The 21,784-nt window shown below is 41.2% G+C and overlaps 1 protein-coding gene and 1 non-coding gene across 2 annotated transcripts in view; both read left to right on the top strand.

Annotated features, from left to right (window-relative positions):
- ZHX3 (zinc fingers and homeoboxes 3) overlaps positions 1 to 21,784 on the top strand; it is an 82,095-nt gene that overhangs the window by 17,950 nt on the left and 42,361 nt on the right. The window lies entirely within an intron of this gene.
- Positions 194 to 300, top strand: LOC126019624 (U6 spliceosomal RNA). The gene has a single exon (XR_007499257.1). It is a non-coding gene; the product is annotated as a U6 spliceosomal RNA (small nuclear RNA).

Below are 21,784 nucleotides of genomic sequence, written 5' to 3'. Positions count from 1 at the left end.
GTATTTTTAAACGTTCTTTTTTTTTTAAGATTTTTTACTTTTAATGTGAAAATTACTTTTCAGGATTGCAGAACAGCAATGACTACCTTTTGAATTAAGTTAGTGTGAAAAAGTCTGACATTTTCTACTTGGAGAAATTTGAGGTCATCTTAGTTCTTCTGTAATAAATGTGCCTTTAAAAAGTTGGAAATCCGTGCTCGCTTCGGCAGCACATATACTGAAATTGGAACGATACAGAGAAGATTAGCATGGCCCCTGCGCAAGGATGACACGCAAATTCGTGAAGCGTTCCATATTTTTATAATAAAAAAAGACGAAAAAAAAAAAAAAAAAGAAAAAAAAAAGTTGGAAATCCTTTATATTGGAAGCCATGGTCTCCTTTGTATAATTTACAATAATAGTTTTGCACAAATAATTTGAGATTGGGGCCGGAGAGATAGCATGGAGGTAAGGTGTTTGTCTTTCATGCAGGAGGTCATCGGTTCGAATCCCGGTGCCCCATATGGTCCCCCATGCCTGCCAGGAGCAATTTCTGAGCCTGGAGCCAGGAATAACCCCTGAGCACTGCCGGGTGTGACCCACAAAAAAAAATTTGAGATTAAAATTGCATACTCCTTAACCCACCTATTTCCTTTATTGGCTGTGACACACAGGAATCTCGCCCATTGCTTGACTGACCTTTTTGACCTTTTGTTACTTGGCTATAAATTGACTTGGGTCTTTTGCAAAAATACTGTCGGGGGAGGGGGAAATCTTTTTGTTAGAACCCAGCCAATTCCTACTTCAGTGTAGAACAGTTTGTTCTGAAGAAATGAGCCAGTTCAGTGAACAGAAAAACATAGCCATAAACTGGCATCACCAAAAACTGCAGAAGTAGTTGCCCACCATCATTTCACAGAACAGGGAACTTCACAGAAGAATGAAGCTTTGGAGATAACACTTTTGAGTTACACAAGCTCTAGGTAAAATGTAATAAAAATCAATGGCATTATAATTACATGAAAAGGATTTCTTTTTCTTAGCTCTGACAGCAAGTTTCCAACATTTCATATGGGAGCATTGTAGAATTCGCTCTCTTTTTTTCTCTATCTTAGACTGCTATTATGATTCTGCACTCAAGTATCATGCTTGGGTGAGTTGGATATCTATATGGTACTCAGGGTATATGGGATACTGGAGTTTGAACCGAGGGTGGGATATGTGAAAGGCAAGTGCCTTATTTGCCCTACTATCCACTCCAGCCTGAAAAACATTTTTTTTGAATCAAGTCTTAGGACAAATAAATGATTCTTAATTAATGAATAGCCCATTTTATCATCAAAGGAAATGTCCCATTTGGAACTTGGAGGTTCCAGCATCTAAAGGCTGTAATTATGGGATGTTGTAAATTGTGTCTTCAGCATCTCATATTCATCCTTTGCTTAGAGTGGAACCAGAAATAATGTTTTCGAGGTAGAAAAATGCTAGGAATGTGGGGAAAGCATCTGACTAAGCTAAGTCTGTTGTTATTTTGTGGCATCTCTAGTTTAAAATTTTTTGCTAGATTTTAAGGAAATGCTTAATATCCAATGTGACTAAGCTGTGAATAATAGCCATATCACTCATTAATAATACATGCTTCCCCAGCAAAACAGATTATATGTAGCAGAGAAGAAGAAAGACAGCCCTGCGTCCCTCAAGCGGCTGCAAGCATAGTGGGAAGCACTTATGTAACTTAACTTCGTGTACTCATTAGTTCTGCTGAAAAATTCACAGAACCAGCCTCAGCCTCGGCAGGCAAATCCTTTGTTTGCCTCAGTGTCAACTCTTGCTTGCTTGCTTGCTTGCTTGCGGTTTTGGGGCTTCTGATTGGAGTGTAAGGAAATGCTGGAGACACAATCTGAAACTCAACCTCACCAGTCTAGGCTGGTGGAGCAGACAAACAAGCAGCCACAGCTCACATAGAGCAAGAGATTGTGGGCTCTGGGGCCAAGAGGAAGCTGCCAACCAGGCCTGAAGCTGCAGATCATACTGGGAGTTCTCTTAGTCTGTGAACAAAGAGAAATGACTTGCTTCCTGTGCCCTTCACATGTCTCCTTTATAACAGAAAGATTATAATACTCATGTCATTCTTTTGTATTACATGATGTTATGAAAATTGAAAGTAATATCTTGCTCAGGCAAAATGCCTTTCCCAGAACTGGCATTTAGTGAACATTTTGAAGACTTTCCTTCCTCTACTTTTTTCCTTTCCTTAAACCTCCATACCTAACTCTGCATTGTTCTCTTGTTGTTGGTGGTGTTGGGGCGGGGTGGGGGAAGTTTAGAGCACATCTGGCAGTGCTTGAGGGTTACACTGGGCTCTGTGCTCAGAATTTACTCCTGGAAGGCTTGGGGGATCATCTGGAATGCCAGGGATCATGCTAGGTTGGCTGCATGCGAGACAAATGCACTACCCTCTGTGCTATTACTCGGCCCCTGCATTGTTCTCTTTACTGTGAACCATGGTTCTTTGTGAACTCTATCAGCACATCTCTTGAACCTCATAATTCTCTCATCTTTTCTCCTTTTCCCCACTGTCTGCTACCTAGAAATAAGCTTGCCAATTCCACTCTATTTTTCCTAGGCAACTGCAATCCAACTGTTAGAGGTGCTGGAATGGGAGATAGCCTGTGTAGCTATAGAGACATTACTGATTAATATTTTTTTATTTTCAAGTACTTTTCTATTTTATACTTTACTTAATCATTGTGGTTGCAACATTTTTCATGATGTTTTAGTCATACAATTTGGTATATCTACATTACACAACAGATCAGTATTTTTTTCTAGCTTTCAGTAAACTGAAAGGAGATGAGAGTAAAAGTTTTCCTTACCCAGTCACCTTGGTGTAGAATTCTTTTTCTTCTGCAGACATTCAGTTGTCAATCAGGGTGCTATTGGGCATTCTTCAAAGGAACCCCATTGTGGTGTATCACCTTTGCTTTCATTTACCCTAAGACTATCAAAGACCATCATGAGGGAGTTGAGGAGAACTCAGCACATATTTCGTCCCTTCCTATCTGGTTTGTGCCTCCTTATCACACCACTCTTTCCCAGCCCCAACTCCAGTCAGGCCTCAGTTTCTGGCACATCTTCCTCCTACTACAGTATTTCTCAATAGGGGAATTCTGGCAATATCTATAGAATTTAATTTTTGGTTTTTGGATCATTCCTGGCAGTTCTTGGGGTTTACTCTGTGCTCAAAGGTCACTCCTGGTGGGACTTGAGAGAACCATATGGGATACTAAAGATTGAACATATGCAAGGTATGCATGCAATGCAAGTGCCCTACCCACTGTACTATTTCTCTGGCCCCTGAAGACTTTTCTGATTATCAGAAGAGTAGTCACCTGGCACCTAGTGGGTAAAGGTTGGGGATGTTGCTAAATATCTTACAGTGGATGGGGCTGGAGTGATACTACAGTAGGTAAGGTGTTTGCCTTGCACGCAGCCAATCCAGGTTTGATCTCCAGCATCCCATATGGTCCTAGAGCCTGCCAGGTGTAACTTCTGAGTGCAGAGTGCTCAGAATAATCCCTGAGCACTGCCAAGTATGGCCCAAAAGCCCCGCCCCCCCCCCCCAATCTTACAGTGCACAGTATAGCTTTCTAAAATAATGACCAGATGTAAAATGTCAGTAAACCAGCATTGAGAAACCCTGATCCTAAGGGATTTCTTACATAAATCCCTTTCTTGGTGCTTGTCTGGCTCCTTGTCTGTGCCCAGGGACATTTGCTAACCTCAGAAACTCTTATTTCCAAAAAATTCCCTCACCTTTCTGAGGTCTTCATTCACCTAGCCCTAGGGTTTCCAAATTGTTTTAATCCATTGCAGAATGTATGCATTGCAGTATGTATTCCTTTTCTTTCCTTAGCTACCTCAACACGGCATATTCTTTCTCTTTTTTGCATAGAGGAAGAACTTGATTATCATACCAAGGGACCAAGGGAAACCACCCAAAACCCCAATCTGTCTTGTCTCTATATATCTAACATATATATGTTTTAAAAAGAGTCTATAACTTTTAATCTTGTGGTATGAGAGTCAATGGCACCTCTCAAATGATCACCAGACTTGGTATCAGGAGATTCAGTCTGATATTCAACTTTACCATTCTTGCATGTGACAATATATGTGTTTCTCCTGTTCATTAGTTTTTCCATCAAAAGATAATGTCCATTGTCAAGGATTTTTATTTTAGACTTGTTTATTTATTCATTTTTTGGGGGGCACACCTGGCAGTGCTCAGGGGTTACTCCTGGCTCTGCACTAAGAAATCGCTCTTGGCAGATTTGGGGGACCATATAGGATGCCAGGAATTGAACCGAGGTCTGTTCTGGGTAGGCCTCATGCAAGGCAAATGCCCTACATTGTACTATCTCTCTGGCCTCCATTAGCCTATTATTTAAATACAAAATTTGGGGTAAAAGTTGATCACTCTCCAGGCCCTGTGTATGCTTTGTATGCTGGAGGCTTGGGATCAATTCCCTGTATTGCATGGTTCCTGCTAGCACCTCCAGGAGTGATTCTATAAACCAAATAAAAAACAAAATCCTGGGCCCGGAGAGATAGCACAGCAGCATTTGCCTTGCAAGTAGCCAATCCAGGACCAAAGTTGGTTGGTTCGAATCCCAGTGTCCCATATGGTCCCCCGTGCCTGCCAGGAGCTATTTCTGAGCAGACAGCCAGGAATGACCTCAGAGCACTGCCGGATGTGGCCCAAAAACCAAAACCAAACAAACAAACAAACAAACAAAAACCCCCAAAATCTCCTTAAAATAAATAACCCCTCCTCACAGAACATAATTTATATTGGGCAGATAATTGTTACTGTGTTTGAAAAATGAAATTATAGACCCAAATAGAAGTAGTAGGTAATGTGGAGAAAACAGAATTGTTCTCCATTACCTTGATTGACAGCAGTCTTCAAGTAGCATCATCTTATTATACTTAAAAAGAATAAGTGGAAGACTTCTAGCACTGGGATTAGTTATGTATCCCATTCACTGTAGAAGTATTGCAAATGTTGATGCTTTCCCCTAATTTCTTGGATGGAGAAGGAAAGCTGATAGACTCCAGAGGAAACATTTCTTCATCCCAAAACACTGGGCCCTAAAGCCATACATATACATTAGAGGTTAGATTGATAGGAAGTAACCTGAAGTCAGCTGTTTTTTTTTTTTTTTCAGCCACACCCGGTGACGCTCAGGGGTTACTCCTGGCTATGCACTCAGAAATCACTCCTGACTTGGGGGACCATATGGGATGCTGGGGAATCAAACTGCAGTTTATCCTAGGATAGCACGTGCAAGGCAGACACCTTACCACTTGTGCCACTGCTCCAGCCCTTGTAGTCAGCTGTTTTGTAAGGAGACCTGGGAGGGTCACTGCATCTATTTATTCCCACAATTATCTGATTGGTACACAGAGACGAATATAGAGGGAATGGTATTCATTTTGTGAAGACATATAATACATTTTTCCTAATGTGCTAAGAAAAAAAATTTTTTTGGGTCACACCTGGCACTGCTCAGTGGTTACTCCTGGCTCTAGGCTCAGAAATCGCCCCTAGCAGGCACGGGAACATATGGGATGCTGGGATTCGAACCACCGTCCTTCTGCATGAAAGGCAAATGCCTTACCTCTATGCTATCTCTCCAGCCTCCGTAATTTTTTTCTTAATACTTTAATGAAACCATTGTGATTTACAAAGTCCTTCAGAGTTGGGTTTTAGACATAGAATGAATTAGGCCAATCCCACCACCGGTATCCACATGCCTCCACCAATGTTCCCCAGGTGCATCTCATACCATCTCTCTGCCCCCCAGCCTGCCTGTATAACAGGCCCATTTTAAGTTTAGATTGTTAAATTTGGGTCTCTTGATTTCATTATGTAGCCTTTGGTTTGGATATTTAGTTAGATGTTTTTTTTTCTAAAAGCAAAGGCAGTTTATATACTCTTAGGGCTTAGGGATAGCATGACAAAACTCATTTAAGTATTCAATAATGGATTTTCCTTGTAGTTAAACTTAATTCCTCTATATATGACATTATTTCAAGAACAGAAAGTTTATGCACATAGGAGAAAGAGATGATTACTTCCTTATACATAGTCAGGCTTTCAGAAGTGTCATTGACCTTTCATTTTTTTCAGTGTCAGTCCATTTTGTCAATGGCTAACTATAAAGAAATATTAAATATCACTACTCACATTCAGAGTCAGACACCATTGAAGAGATGGTGTATGATCCATTGAATATCAGCAATGACAGCTCACCCAGCTATCATCAGCGTATAATAGTTCATTCTCACAGTTTGTTTTCTTGTTTTCTTCATAATCCCAAAGTACTTAACTCTATATTCCAGAACTTAGCTCATCAGTCTAAAATACTCTCTTGATTATTTACTCTTTTAGAACGTTTGTGTCTATTTTTTTCTAGTTAACATGGTGTGGTTAACAGCACAGTTTTGAATTCAGGAAGATCTAGACTTGAATCCCAGATGTTGCCTTTTGGTTGTGTGCCTTTAGTCTAATCACTTCAACATTAACTTTGGCTTTCCAGTTTGGTAAATTGAGTTATGATACTTTGTAAGATTAAATGTAAGACATTTGCCACAATACTTATTAATTTAGCAATTTTTTTGTTTTGTTTTGGGCCATACCCAGCAGTTCTCATGGATTACTCCTTGCTCTCTGCTCAGGGGTCATTCCTGGCGGTGCTCAAGAGACCATAAGAAAATTGAACTCGGGTCAGCCATGTACAAGGCAAACACCTACCTGCTTTGCTATCAGTCTGGCCCTTCAATTAAGCAAAAAAAGTTTTTTTTTTCTTTTGGTTTTTGGGTCACAGCAGGCAGCGCTCAGGGGTTACTCCTGGCAGGCTCAGGGGACCATATGGGATGCCGGGATTCGAACCACTGACCTTCTGTATGCAAGGCAAATGCCTTACCTCCATGGTATCTCTCTGTCCCCAAGCAAAATTTTTTTAAAGTCATTGGTGATTGCAGAGGTTGTAGGTAGTAGAAACTGTAGTTTTGAATTTTCACACTTCCACCATATTTCTTCTTTTTTAAAAAAAATTAGAGTTTAGGCAACAGGATGATAATTGTGTTTAAAGTTATAGTAATGATATACAAAGTTACTTCACAACACTACCATTGATGTACTGATAACTTTCCACCCCTATCCCCATGTCACCGCTGGTCTGATCTTCCTATCTCTACCAATCCTTCACTATTTGTTGATTGGCAGTTGATGTTTTTGTGAGTTTTGCGGGAGGTTATTTGGCCTATACCTGGTTGTATGATAAGGGATTACTCTTGACTCTGTGCTAAGGAATAACTCTTGCCAGGGATGGGGGACCATTATATTGTGCCAGGTTTAGTTGCATACAAAGTAAATGCCTTACTTTAATCCCATGCAGTTATGGTCTTAGTAAAAATTGTTACCTGACTTCATCACTATCAATATTCTCTAAACTGTAAGCTTATCCTCTTACGTTTCTCTCAATTCATTTAATTTTTACCTTCCTTCCAATTTGATATTTTCAGATCTGTTACCCTATACCCAGAGCTTATTACCTATAGGTATTAGCACTAAGCTGAATGTCTAGAACACTCAAATATTTTTATTTGAAATAAGTGATTCACATGTGCATACAAATTCAGAGGATAATATAATAATTTGAAAACCCTGAGATATTTTAAAATATGTTTTAGCTCATATTTCTAAGTTTAATACATTAGCATTTAAGATGTCTCTCCCTTTTCTTTACAGTAAGTTAGGTCATTTTGAAAGGAAAGTAGATAGGCTCTTTCATCTTAGCTTACTGCTGAAAAAATTTACTTGGTTATGTGGGGGGCTGGAGCAATAGTGCAATGGTTAGGGCATTTGCCTTGCACAGCCAACTTAGGTTCAGTCACCTACATCTTTTTTTTTTGGGGGGGGGCGGATTACACCTGGCGGCGCTCAGGGTTTACTCCTGGATCTGAACTCAGAAATCATTCCTGGCAGGCTTGGGGGACTATATGGGATACCGGGATTCGAACCAATGACCTTCTGCATGAAAAGCAAATGCCTTACCTCCATGCCATCTCTCCAGCCCCAGTCACCTACATCTTATATAGCCCACCGAGCCAGACATGATTCCTGAGCACAGAACTATGAGTAACCCCTAAGGGTGTGGCACTGCTAGAAATTCACTTGATTATTATTTATTGTCTAAATAAATAAATAAATAAATTATTTATTTATTTATTTATTTATTTATTTATTTATTTTCTGGCCTTTCTAAATTTAGTCTGTCTGTACCTTTACCTAAATGTTTCTTCTTATGTTTACCTCCAAAAGAGAATTTTTTTTTCTTGTTTCTTCTTTAACAACAAACTGGGGGCCGGAGAGATAGCATGGAGGTAAGGCGTTTGCCTTTCATGCAGGAGGTCATTGGTTCGAATCCCGGCGCCCCATATAGTCCCCCGTGCCTGCCAGGAGCAATTTCTGAGCCTGGAGCCAGGAATAACCCCTGAGCACTGCCGGGTGTGACCCAAAAAAACCAAAAAAACAAACCATATCTTCTAGTAGAAAGGTACTTTTCCCACACCAAATTCCATGGATGAATTTTTACTGTTTAAAAAGTGATACATATGGGGCTGGCGAGATGGCGCTAGAGGTAAGGTGTCTGCCTTGCAAGCACTAGCCAAGGAAGGACTGCGGTTCGATCCCCCGGCATCCCATATGGTCCCCCCAAGCCAGGGGCAATTTCTGAGTGCTTAGCCAGGAGTAACCCTTGAACATCAAACAGGTGTGCCCCCCAAAACCAAAAAAACAAAACAAAACAAAAACAAAAAGTGATACCTAGGGCCCGGAGAGATAGCACAGCGGTGTTTGCCTTGCAAGCAGCCGATCCAGGACCAAAGTTGGTTGGTTCGAATCCCGGTGTCCCATATAGTCCCCTGTGCCTGCCAGGAGCTATTTCTGAGTAGACAGCCTGGAGTAACCCCTGAGCACGGCTGGTTATGGCCCAATAACCAAAAAAAAAAAAAATTAAAGTGATACCTAGGGGCCGGAATGGTGGCACAAGCGATAAGGCATCTGCCTTGCTAGCGCTAGCCTAGGACGGACCGAGGTTTGATTCCCTGGCATCCCATATGGTCCTCCAAGCCAGGAGCAATTTCTGAGTGCATAGCCAGGAATAATCCCTGAGCATCACCAGGTGTGGCCGGAAAAACAAGACAAACAAAAAAAGTGATACCCAGGGGCCGGAGCGGTGGCACAGCGGTAGGGTGTTTGCCTTGCACGTGGCTGACCTAGGACGGACTGCGGTTTGATCCCCTGGCATCCCACATGGTCCCCCAAGCCAGGAGTGATTTCTGAGTGCAGAGCCAGGAGTAACCCCTGAGCATCTCTGGGTGTGGCCCAAGAACTAACTAACTAACTAACTAACTAACTAACTAACTAACTAACTGAGTGATACCTTGGATTTGATCCCATGGTAATAAATAACTACACAAAATACAAGCTAGACACAGAAGGGACCACTTATATTAGCAGCTCGGGGGTCACAGGAGGGAAATATGGGATGCATACTGGGAACAGGGGTGGAGGGAGGACAACACTGGTGGTGGGAATTTTCCTGATTCAATGTCACTATGTACCTAAAATATCACTGTGAAAGATCTGTAATTCACTTTGGTCACAATCAAAATTATTGAAAAAAATACACAAAATAAACCCAAATAGGTAATACCTGACATGTTGTCAGAGTAGCAGTTTTCACCAAAGGGTTTGTTCAGGTTGTGTATGTGACCTTTTTCAGGCCATCAAAATAATTATAAGGACTTTAAAAGAAGGTACTTCAGTGTTTAGAAAGACATCCTCAAAATTCTTCATTTACTTCATGAAGATATGAGAAGGTGAAGCCTGGATCTGCTATAAACTTTTTTCTGGGGTTAGAGAAGCTACCCTAGGATGTAGCCAATAAAGCAGAGAGAAAGAAAACAAGTCCTTGCTTTCATCATAAAAATAGAATGTCCTGAGTGGGGGGTCTACAAAAAAAAAAGAAAAGAAATAGAATTTCCCAGGACAAGGGAGAGATAGCACAGCAGTAAGTGTTTGCCTTGCACGTGGCATACCTGAAACAGACCTGGGTTTGATTCCCGACACCCTGTGTGGTCCCCCAAGCCTGCCAGTTGTGATTTCTGAGTGCAGAGCCAGGAGTATCCCCTGAGCACCGCCGGATGTGGCCCAAAAACCAGAAAGGAAAAAAAAAAAAAAGAATGTCTCATTTTTGTGTCCTAGAAGACCACTTTATTGTGGAAACCATTTTTGCATTGAATACCAACTAGTACTTGATGGGCAAAATTCCTTTCATTTGGGGCCAAAGCAGTAGCACAGCAGTAAATTGTTTGCCTTGCACGGGGTCAACACAACACAGACCCCAGTTCAAATCTTGAGATCCCAAATGGTTCCCCTAAGCCTGCCAGGAGTGACTTCTAAGATCAAAGCCAGGAGTAACCCCTGTGTGCTGAAGGGTGTGACCCCAAAACAAAAAAACAATTCCTTTTATTTTGTGTATGTTAATGAGTTTTTTTAAAAACTTCATTGATTGATTGTTTTTTGGGCCACACCCAGCAGCACTCGGGGGTTACTTCTGGCTCTGCACTCAGAAATCACCCCAGCAGGCTGGGGGACCATGTGGGATGCCGGGAATGGAACCATGTTCCTCCCAGGTCTGCCACATGCAAAGCAAATGCCCTACCTACCTTCTGGCCCAATATTAATGATTCTTACCTCTGGGTCAAGACCCTATCTGACATCTAGGGGAACAGAAATTGCTGGAGCTCCAATTGACCAAGCATGAATTGATAATATAAAATACATTTCTGTAAATTAAGGATATTTCTAGGTGTTTTTCAGATTTATCTGAAGGTTTTCTTTTTTTACACTTGATTGGTTGATTGATTAATGGATTTGGGGATCACTCCTAGCTCTGCATTCAGAAATCGCCCCTGGCAGGTTTTGGAAGACCATATGGGATGCCGGGAATGGAACCAGTGTAGCTTCAGGGGACTCAAACTGCATTTTAGCCCCAGGCAAGAAATTATGTATTAGATGGGAACTGTTGTAATTACAGTCAGTAAGGGAAGTTATAAAGAAGGGCACTGCTGGTGAACTTTTGTAGTTGCTATTTTTAATAGGTTCGTGTGTGTGTGTGTGTGTGTGTGTGTGTGTGTGTGTGTGTGTGTGTGTGTGTTAATAAGTGAGTTTTGATGACTTAAGTTCTGCTTTAAACAGTCTTACAGTTCTTCAGAGAGAAAAGAACAGTTCTTTTGCCTTGCATGTGGCAGACCCAAGACAGACCTGGGTTCAATTCCTAGCATCCATATGGCCCCCTGAGCCAGGAGTAATTTCTGAGTACAGAGCTAGGAGTAACCCCTGAGCGCCACTGGGTGTGGCCCCAAAACAAGCAAACAAACAAACAAACAAAACCTGGGATTTACATAATTCTTTATAAAGACTTGATCAACTGTTATTCTCAGCCTCTTTTTTCTTTCTTTTTTTTTTGGTTTTTGGGCCACACCCGGTGGCGCTCAGGGGTTACTCCTGGCTATGAGCTCAGAAGTCACTTCTGGCTTGGGGGACCATATGGGACGCCGGGGGATCGAACCGCGGTCCGTCCAAGGCTAGCGCAGGCAAGGCAGGCACCTTACCTCTAGCGCCACCGCCCGGCCCTATTCTTAGCCTCTTAAAAAGCACTAAATGGCCATTTCAATGGACCAAGCCACACATGTTCTCAACCTTGTGACAGTTCCTCATCACATTTCACATTTCTCACACATATACTTCCTACCACTGGGTAAAGACAAATAGGAATGGAAAAGAGTAAGAGTCCCAGGGGAACTAACTATAAAGATTCATCTCAGCACAGCAGGAGCACTGTGAACTCATTGAAGCAGACATATAAAAATTTACTAAGTTCAATGAGAAAAAATAATAACAGAGAGCTCAACCAATGCCAACCAATTAGATAAATCTTCAAATAATGACTTAGAGACCATTGAAGATGTTTAATGAGCTCAAAAAAAAAAATGATTGCAGAGGTAGTCAACAAAGCATCAGAAAGTATGGAAGCTAAAATGAGAAAACTTCAAGCAGAAATAAAGAGTATAGGGCTGGAGCAATAGCACAGTAGGTAGGGCGTCTGCCTTGCATGAGAGTGACCCAGGTTCGATCCCTAGCATCCCATATGGTCCCCAGAGCCTGCTAGGAGTGATTGCTGAGCACAGAGCCAGGAGTAACCCCTGAACGCCACAGGGTGTAGCCCAAAACTCCCCTCCCAAAAGAAAAGAAAACTGAAGAGTATGAAAAATAATGAAGGATATGGTAGATGATATTAGACTCAATAAATGTTCTGAGCAAAACAGTAGCAGCTGATGGGAAAAGATAGAGGTGCTCCAAGATGAAATGGAGAATCCACTAGGAAACAACTGAAGGTGAAAAAAAATCAGTATGCCAGAGAGCTATTGGATAAGTTCAATAATATAAGAATCATTGGAGTCCCTGAAGAAGAGGAAGATTAAATTGATGAAGAAACAGTAGTTAAAGAAGTCATAGCTAGAACTTCCCAGAGCTGAGGAATATAGGCACTGAGATCCAAGGGACCTAAAGGATCCTAGTGAAAATAGACTCAAATCGGAAACCTCCAAGACACATTGTACTCAAAATAACAAAATGCAGAAATAAAGACAGGAAAATTCATAAGTTTCATAGTGGATTTGTCAAATGAGACTCTACAAGACAGAAGAGAAAGATGTAATACAAAAATTCAGTGCTGTGAACACCACATCAAAAATACCCAGTTAGATTATCATACAGATTTGAAGGAACAATACCGGGTCTAAAGGACAGGCAACAGCTTAGTTTCATAGCCTTGAAACTAATCTTGCAATTACCTAGCATTAAGGATCTTCTTTAAAAAGCAAGACAAATTCCTCAGCACTTGGCATTGAGTATGATATTCAATCATGGTGCTTATGGTTTCCCTTTCTAGATTAAGGAAGATTTGCTTACTCTTATCTCCAAAGTGATTTTATACATTAGTAATAATGAATTGCAATTTTATTTATATTAAATGTTATATATCTGATTAGCTTGTTTTTATTTATTCACAGATATTTTTATTTATTTCATTCCTTATTAATGCAGATATATAAGCAAGAGACCATAATATATTCTAACATAAACCAATATTCCCTTTCTTAGGCTAAAACACACATTTGTTTTGTTTTATGGGCCACATTCGGTGATGCTCAGCTATGCGCTCCGAAGTTGCTCCTGACTTGTGGCCCTTTAGGTCCCTTGGATCTCATTGCCTATATTCCTCAGCTCTGGGAAGTTTTAGCTATGACTTCTTTAACTATGGTTTCTTCATCAATTTAATCTTCCTCCTCTTCAGGGACTCCAGTGATTCTTGTATTATTGAACTTATCCAATAACTCTCTGGCATACTGGGACACTGGGGGAATAGAACCATGGTCCGTCCTAGGCCTTACTGATAGCGCCACCACTCAGCCACTAAAACACACTTTATTTCTATTGTCCTATTCAGATCTTCCTCTTAAAGTTTGCTTGTTTGTTTTGTTTTGGGCCACTTGGCTGTTCTCAGGACTTACTCCTAGCTCTATACTCAGGGATCACTCCTGGTGAGAGACCATGTATGGTGCCAGGAACTGAACCTGTGTCAGCTGCATACAAAGGCAAGCATCCTACCCACTGCACTATCACTCCAGCTCCTCACTTAAATTTCTTGTTTTGTTTTTTGGGCCAAGCCTGGTGACTCTCAGGACTTATTCCTGGCTTTGTGCTCAGAAATTATTCCTGGCAGGCTCGGGGGACCATATGAGATGCTGGAGATCAAATCCGGTTCGGCGACATGAAAGGCAAACACCCTCCCCACTGTGTTATCACTCTAATTAAAAAAATTTTTTTTTTTTTTGGTCACACCCGGTGGCACTCAGGGTTTACTCATGGCTCTGTGCTCAGAAATCACTCTTGGCAGGCACGGGAGACCATATGGGATGCTGGGATTCGAACCACTGTCCGTCCTGGATCAGCTTCGTGCAAGGCTAACGCCCTACCGCTGTGCATCTCTCTGGCCCTACTTAAATTTTTTGACTCTCTTTACTACAACTAAACTTTACATTTGTAGATCTATTATTTAAATTTCAATATGTATTAGAACAGAATTATTTTTTATATTAATTTTAATTTGTATATAAATCTTTTTGAAAAAATTAATTTATCATAGCTTTGCTATACATTTACAGTTTTTTAAATTTCAGGATATTCCATTGACTTACATGAATGGGTGTCACCACCTATACGATTATAAAAGGGGGGAGTTTGAATGATAATAACAGTGGGTAAGGTATTTGCCTTATACACCCATGGTCGACCTAGATTCCATCCCTGGCATCCCATATGTTCCCCTAAACACCACCAGCAGTAATTTCTGAGTGCTGAACATTGCTGAGTGTGGCCTAAGAAGAGAGAGACCATTTGAGATATCTACTTAAATATGAAAGTAAAAAAGAAATATAGCCGAGTCATAGCACAGCAGGTAGAGTGTTTGCCTTGCACACAACCAACCTGAGTTCAATCCCTGGCATCCCATATGGTCCTCTGAGTCTGTCAGGAGTGAATATCTGAATTGCAGAGCCAGGAGTAACCCTTGAGCACCATTAGGTGAGGCCCCAAAACAAAAATATAAAACAAAGCAAAACAAAAAAAACTAGGGGCTGGAGAGATAGCACAGCTGTAGGGTGTTTGCCTTGCACACTGCCAACCCAGGACGGACAGTGGTTCTAATCCTGGCATCCCATATGGTCCTGAGCCTGTCAGGCATGATTTCTGAGCGCAGAGCCAGGAGAGTAACCCCTGAACGCTACTGGGTGTGACCCCAAAACCAATACATATATATATATATAAAATAAAGGGAATAGTCATTAGCACTGAAAATTTTGTCTCTAGAACTGAGCTTACATGGTACATGGCTGGAGGAAGAGCATATGGTGGAGCACATGTGGAAGGAGACATTGGTGGAGGGAAACAGGCTCTCGGGGGTGGGTGTAGCATTAGAATAATATATTCATGAAACATGATTAACAATATTATAAATTCTAGTACCTCAATAAAATGGTTTTTAAAAGGCAGTAAAAGGGGTAGGAGAGGGGCCGGGCGGTGGCGCTGGAGGTAAGGTGCCTGCCTTGCCTGCGCTAGCCTAGGACGGGCCGCGGTTCGATCCCCCAGCGTCCCATATGGTCCCCCAAGAAGCCAGGAGCAACTTCTGAGCGCATAGCCAGGAGTAACCCCTGAGCATCACAGGGTGTGGCCCAAAAACCAAAAAAAAGAAAAAAAAAAGGGATAGGAGAGATAGTACAGTGGGCAAGGCATTTGCCTTGCACAAGGCAGATCCAGGTTTGATCCCTGGCATCCCATATGGACTTCTGAGTACTGCCAAGAGTAACCCCTGAGTGTAGAGCCAGGAGTAACCCCATGGCCCAAAAACAAATAATAAAAAAGGCGACAATTGAAACTATTTCCTATCCACTCCATAAAGCCAGTATTTGGCACTCCTCCCAGTCATGTATCCATACATGATCTACCAAAGATATTACAATGATGCCCAATTACGACTCATGGAAAAGTGGCTACTGTTGGTTATATATAAGATAGATAGATATAGATATAACATAAGGTGGTTAGCCCAAGTCATTATTTTTTCCTTACTAAGGTATAGCTGATGCAAGGAGAGTGAGGAGTTATAAGGACAATCTTTAATTGCCTACTAACTTTAAACAAATAAAAATTTACCAACTCTAGTTGGTAAATCTATGTCAGTAGTAACAACAGTAACTCATTAAGTTCTCCAGGAAATGTGTTCTCCTAAATGCTGCTTCTAGAATACCCCTGAGAAGGTTAGGTTGAGGTGGCCAGTAACCATGAGACCCTTCTTCAAAGACCATGCTGCCACTTTCTTGTGACACTGAAATCAGAAGCAAAAATGGACTTGCTGCCAGTAATTAAAAGGCTATAGTTAAACATAGACCTATTTTTGCACTGCAGTGGAGTTGAATTTCTCCTTTTCCCTAGCCAGACAGTAATCGCGCATTCTTCTGAGTAAGAAAGAAGCCAATTCCCTGTTACATCTCTGACTTGTTAGTTTCTTTAGTTTGACATAATTCACTTAGCTGGAAATAAAGATATCTGCCCCTTTTCCCAGTCATAGGGCAGGGTTTTTTTTTTTTTTTTTTAACGAGAATAAAAGAATGGGAAAGTATGGACACAGTGTAGAAGGAGCCCAGATTCTTGGGGGTGGTATGGAAGCTTGTACTCACAGTTACATTGCACTGTCATCACTACTACTGAGTTAAGGCCACTAACTTATTGGGAAGGAGGAATACCATGAATTCTACTTGAGCTTCTGTGCAGACTGCTTAACTTTTTGTCCCCAAATATTCTATATCTGAGCCTATTCTCATTTCATCAAATTAGCAACTGATCTGTAAAATATTTGTTTATTACCTCTTTGGTATATGCTGGATATAATGTGTTGGCAGGTTTTTCAGGTGTGTTTCTTTTATCTGAGGGCTGTCCTTTTATTTTAAAATTCTGTATAAGTAGGGACTGGAGCAGTGGCACAGGCAGTATAGCATCTGCCTTGCACGTGCTAACCTAGGACAGACTACAATTCGATCCCTGGCATCCCATATGGCCCCCCAAGCCAGGACCGATTTCTGAGCACATAGCCAGGATAACCCCTGAGCGTCACCAGATGTGCCCCCCCAAAAAACAACAACAACAAAAAGAATTTGCTTACTTCTATTTCTTTAGATCGAACAGTGCTTTCCTATCTTTAATACTTGTGAACATGGGCTAGAAAGAATAGTACAGGAGTTAAGATGCCTTGCATACAACTGACTTTTGTTTGATCCTAACATCCTATATGGTTCCCTTAGCATAGAGCCAGGATTAAGTCCTGAGTCCTACTAAGCATGTCCTATTCCTCTTCCTTTCCTCCCAAAAGACTTGTGAGCAGTTTCTGTTCTGATGTCCTGAGGAACACCAAGTTGTTCTTGGGTATTTTCATTGCCTTTTTCCTTTCCTCTGTTAGCACTTACTGCTGTGAACTTTAACTGACCTATTTATTCCTACATCTGTCTATTTCTCTCATGTACTTAGTCTTGAACACAGGACCTATCTTTTAATCATCTAGGATACATGCTTTTTAGTGTTTTAGTTGTAACAGTGAAGTTCCCATGTCTGTACCAAGATATGGATAAGGTTCGTGTTGACCTCAAAATATTCTTTTTTTTTTGTCACAGCTGGTGGCACTCAGGGCACTCAGGGGATACTCCTGGCTCTGCACTCAGAAATTGCTCCTAGCAGGCTCGGGGGACCATATGGAATGGGGAGAATCAAACCCGGATCCATCCTGGGTCAGTTGCATGCAAGGCAAACGTCCTCCTGCTGTGCTATCACTTCAGCCCCAATTCCTTAGCTTTTTATACATGATATACTCCTAAATGCTATGGAAAATTAAAATTATTTGGAAGAGGGGCCGGAGAGATAGCATGGAGGTGGGGCATTTGCCTTGCATGCTGATGGACGGTGGTTCGAATCCCGGCATCCCATATGGTCCCCAGCACCTGCCAGGAGCGATTTCTGAGCATAGAGCCAGGAGTGACCCCTGAGCACTGCCGGGTGTGACCCAAAAACCAAAAATAAAAAATAAAATAAAATTATTTGGTAGAAATAACATCACTAGGGGCCGGTGAGGTGGCACTAGAGGTAAGAGCCTTGCAAGCGCTAGTCAAGGAAGGACCGTGGTTCTATCCCCCGGTGTCCCATATGATCCCCCAAGCCAGGGGCAATGAAAGAAAGAGAGAGAGAGAGAGAGAGAGGGAGGGAGGGAGGGAGGAAAGGAAAGGAAAGGAAAGGAAGGAAGGAAGGAAGGAAGGAAGGAAGGAAGGAAGGAAGGAAGGAAGGAAGGAAGGAAGGAAGGAAGGAAGGAAGGAAGGAAGGAAGGAGAGAGAAAGAGAAAGAGAGAAAGAAAGAAAAGAAAGAAAGGAAGGAAGGAAGGAAGGAAGGAAGGAAGGAAGGAAGGAAGGAAGGAAGGAAGGAAGAAAAAGAAAGAAAGAAAGGAAGAAAGAAAGAAGGAAGGAAGGAAGGAAAAAGAAAGAGAAGAGAGAAAGAAAGAAAAGAAAGAAAGAGGGCCGGAGGGATAGCATGGAGGTAAGGTGTTTGCCTTTCATGCAGGAGGTCATCAGTTTGAATCCCAGCGTCCCATATGGTCCCCTGTGCCTGCCAGGAGCAATGTCTGAGCCTGGAGCCAGGAATAACCCCTGAGCACTGCCGGGTGTGACCTAAAAACCACAAAGGAAGGAAGGAAGGAAGGAAGGAAGGAAGGAAGGAAGGAAGGAAGGAAGGAAGGAAGGAAGGAAGGAAGGAAGGAAGGAAGGAAGGAAGGAAGGAAGGAAGGAAGGAAGGAAGGAAGGAAAAGGAAGGAAGGAGAAAAAGAAAGAACATCACTATCAGTTTGAAATGTTCAGACGCCAACTGATGTGTCAAAGTCTGAATTCAGCTTTCAGGCAGGGATTATTATTTATAGAAGTTGTGGTTGACTATATAAGAGCCTTCTGGGTACTAAAGGATAAAGTATATATTTAAGTTCTTGATAAATATATAAGCAAGTGATTAAATGAATACCAGGAACAGGCTTGTATAACTTTCTCTTCTAAACTGTCATGGGTTAGCTCTTTCATTTTGAGAAATGCTTATGTGTGTATTAGTTAGATTGAAAACAGTTATGTACACCAGAGGGCACTGTGTTTCAACTTTCTCATTTTCCTTTTACATTCCTAAATTTTGTTATGCAACTCATTTGGGGATTAATCAGTTGAGAATTTGCTTTCAGCACAGGATTGTTGAACACACTTCACCTATTTGCTTCTTAGCATGTAAAGATACTTGTATATTGATGCATCACATATTCCCTGAGTCTTTTCTGCAATATACTATTTAAACAGTATGTTAATCCTTTAAAAATAGACAGATTTTCTGATGCTGCAGCTTGAGTCCATTCTCTAGTAGGAATGGACGCCATCTGGTCACCATTATCTGTGTAATAACAATTATTGAAGATGGTTTTTCAGTCACCCTTCGGCCTTTTCTGTCTGTAAAATTGTCTATGTAAAATTGTTCCTCTGACCATTTCCCATAAATCTTATTTTCAGACTTTTAGTCATTTTGGTGGCTTTATTTGGAAACTGCATCAAAGTCTTAATTTCAGAGTTTCTTTTCTGGTGGGGTCTGGGACTGTTTGTAAATGAATATAGAATGTGATTGTTTATTAATGGATATAGACCCATCATATTTCCATATCCTCTACTCACATTTCCAAAATGTCTAGAATGTGACAAACTTAAAATATTAAGTTGTTGATCTGACTAAAACACAAATTTTATCTTGTAGATAATTCTAGTTATTGGTTAGTGGATTTCTTTGTGTGTGTGTGTGTGTGTGTGTGTGTGTGGTTTTTTTTTTTTTTTTTGGGGTCACACCCGGCAGTGCTCAGGGGTTATTCCTGGCTCCAGGCTCAGAAATTGCTCCTGGCAGGCACAGGGGACCATATGGGACGCCGGGATTTGAACTGATGACCTCCTGCATGAAAGGCAAATGCCTTACCTCCATGCTATCTCTCCGGCCCCTCGTTAGTGGATTTCTACAGCCTAATTTGTTGCTTTTAGGAAACTTTTCTTGGACAAAGAATCAGTGCAGTGGGTAGAGTGTATGCCTTGCATACAGCCAACCTTAGTTTTATTCCCAGCATCCCACATGATCCCCTTAGCCAGCCAGAAATGATACCGGAGTGTAGAGTCAGGAGTAAGTCCTGAGCACTGCAGGGTATGCCACCTCTGAAATGAGGTACTTTTCTCAGCTATCTGATATGTGAATATGTTATCTCTTATTGGATACTAATCTAAATATTTGATTTTTTTCTTTTTATGATTTATTATATATATATTACCAGTGTCACATCATTGTTTTATGTTTGCAGTATTAGTACTTTGGTGTGATAAAGGTGCAATAACTTTGTTCATCAAAAAAAGGAAGTTAATAATACTGTAGTCATTACCTAAACTCTAATAAAAGTAAAATTAAAGGTAGTTATTTGAGGGGCCGGAGAGATAGCATGAAGGTAAGGTGTTTGCCTTTCATGCAGAAGGACAGTGGTTTGAATCCCAGCATCCTATATGGTCCCCTGTGCCTGCCAGGGGAGACTTCTGAGCATAGAGCCAGGAGTAACCCCTAAGCGTTGCCGGTTGTGACCCCAGAACAAACAAACAAAGATAGTTATTTGAAAATAATTAGTAATTTGAAATGGAGAATGGAGGGCTTTGGATACATTAATGGTGGTGAAGATGCCTTGAAAAGCCATGGAAATGCCTTAAATGCTTATTGTGGAGTAAGAATGTATCTAAATTGGCTGTATAATATATGATTACAACTATATAACATTCTAAAAGGAAAACACTAAAGAAAAATAGTTTATTTCCAGTTTTTGGAGGAATCTCCATATTGCTTTCCATAAAGGTTGAACTAGACGGCATTCCCACCAGCAGTGGATAAGAGTTCCTTTCTCTCCACATCCCTGCCAACACTGCTTGTTCTCATTCTTTGTGATGTGTGCCAATCTTTGGGGTGTGAGGTGGTACCTCATAGTTGTTTTTTTTTGTTTTTTGTTTTTTGTTTTTTGTTTTTTTTGGTTTTTGGGCCACACCCAGCATTGCTCAGGGGTTACTCCTGGCTGTCTGCTCAGAAATAGCTCCTGGCAGGCATGGGGGACTATATGGGACACCGGGATTCGAACCAATCACCTGTGGTACTGGATCGGCTGCTTGCAAAGCAAACGCCGCTGTGCTATCTCTCCGGGCCCCATAGTTGTTTTGTTTTGCATCTCCCTGATGATTAGTGATGTGGAGCATTTTTTCATGTCTTTTGGCCATTAGTATTTCTTCTTTGTCATAGTGTCTGTCCATTTCTTCTCTCCATTTTTTGATGGGATTAGATGTTTTTTTCTTGTAAATTTCTGTCAGTGCCTTGTATATTTTGGAGATTAGCCCCTTGTCTGATGGGTATTGGGTGAATAGTTTCTCCCACTCAGTGGGGGGCTCTTGTATCCTGGGCGCTATTTCTTTTGAGGTGCAGAAGCTTCTCAATTTAATATATTCCCATCTGCTATACCACTCCTAGGAATATACCCTAGGAACACAAAAATACAATACAAAAATCCCTTCCTTACACCTATATTCATTGCAGCTCTATTTACCATAGCAAGACTCTGGAAACAGCCAACATACCCTTCAACAGATGAATGGCTAAAGAAACTGTGGAACATATACACAATGGAATATTATGCAGCTGTCAGGAGAGATGAAGTCATGAAATTTTCCTATACATGGATGTACATGGAATCTATTATGCTGAGTGAAATAAGTCAGAGAGAGAGAGAGAGAGAGAGAGACAGAATGGTCTCACTCATCTGTGGGTTTTAAGAAAAATGAAAGACATTCTTGCAATAACAACTTTCAGACATGAAAGGAAAAGAGCTGGAAGTAACAGCTCACCTCATGAAGCTCACCACAAACAGGGATGAGTTTAGTTAGAGAAATAACTACGTTTTGAACTATCCTAACAATGAGA

The sequence above is a fragment of the Suncus etruscus genome, chromosome 9 (genome assembly GCF_024139225.1).
Source record: "Suncus etruscus isolate mSunEtr1 chromosome 9, mSunEtr1.pri.cur, whole genome shotgun sequence".
NCBI classification, from domain to species: domain Eukaryota; kingdom Metazoa; phylum Chordata; class Mammalia; order Eulipotyphla; family Soricidae; genus Suncus; species Suncus etruscus.
The sequence above is the reverse complement of the archived record's forward strand: the minus strand, read 5'-3'. Positions and strand labels throughout refer to the sequence as shown.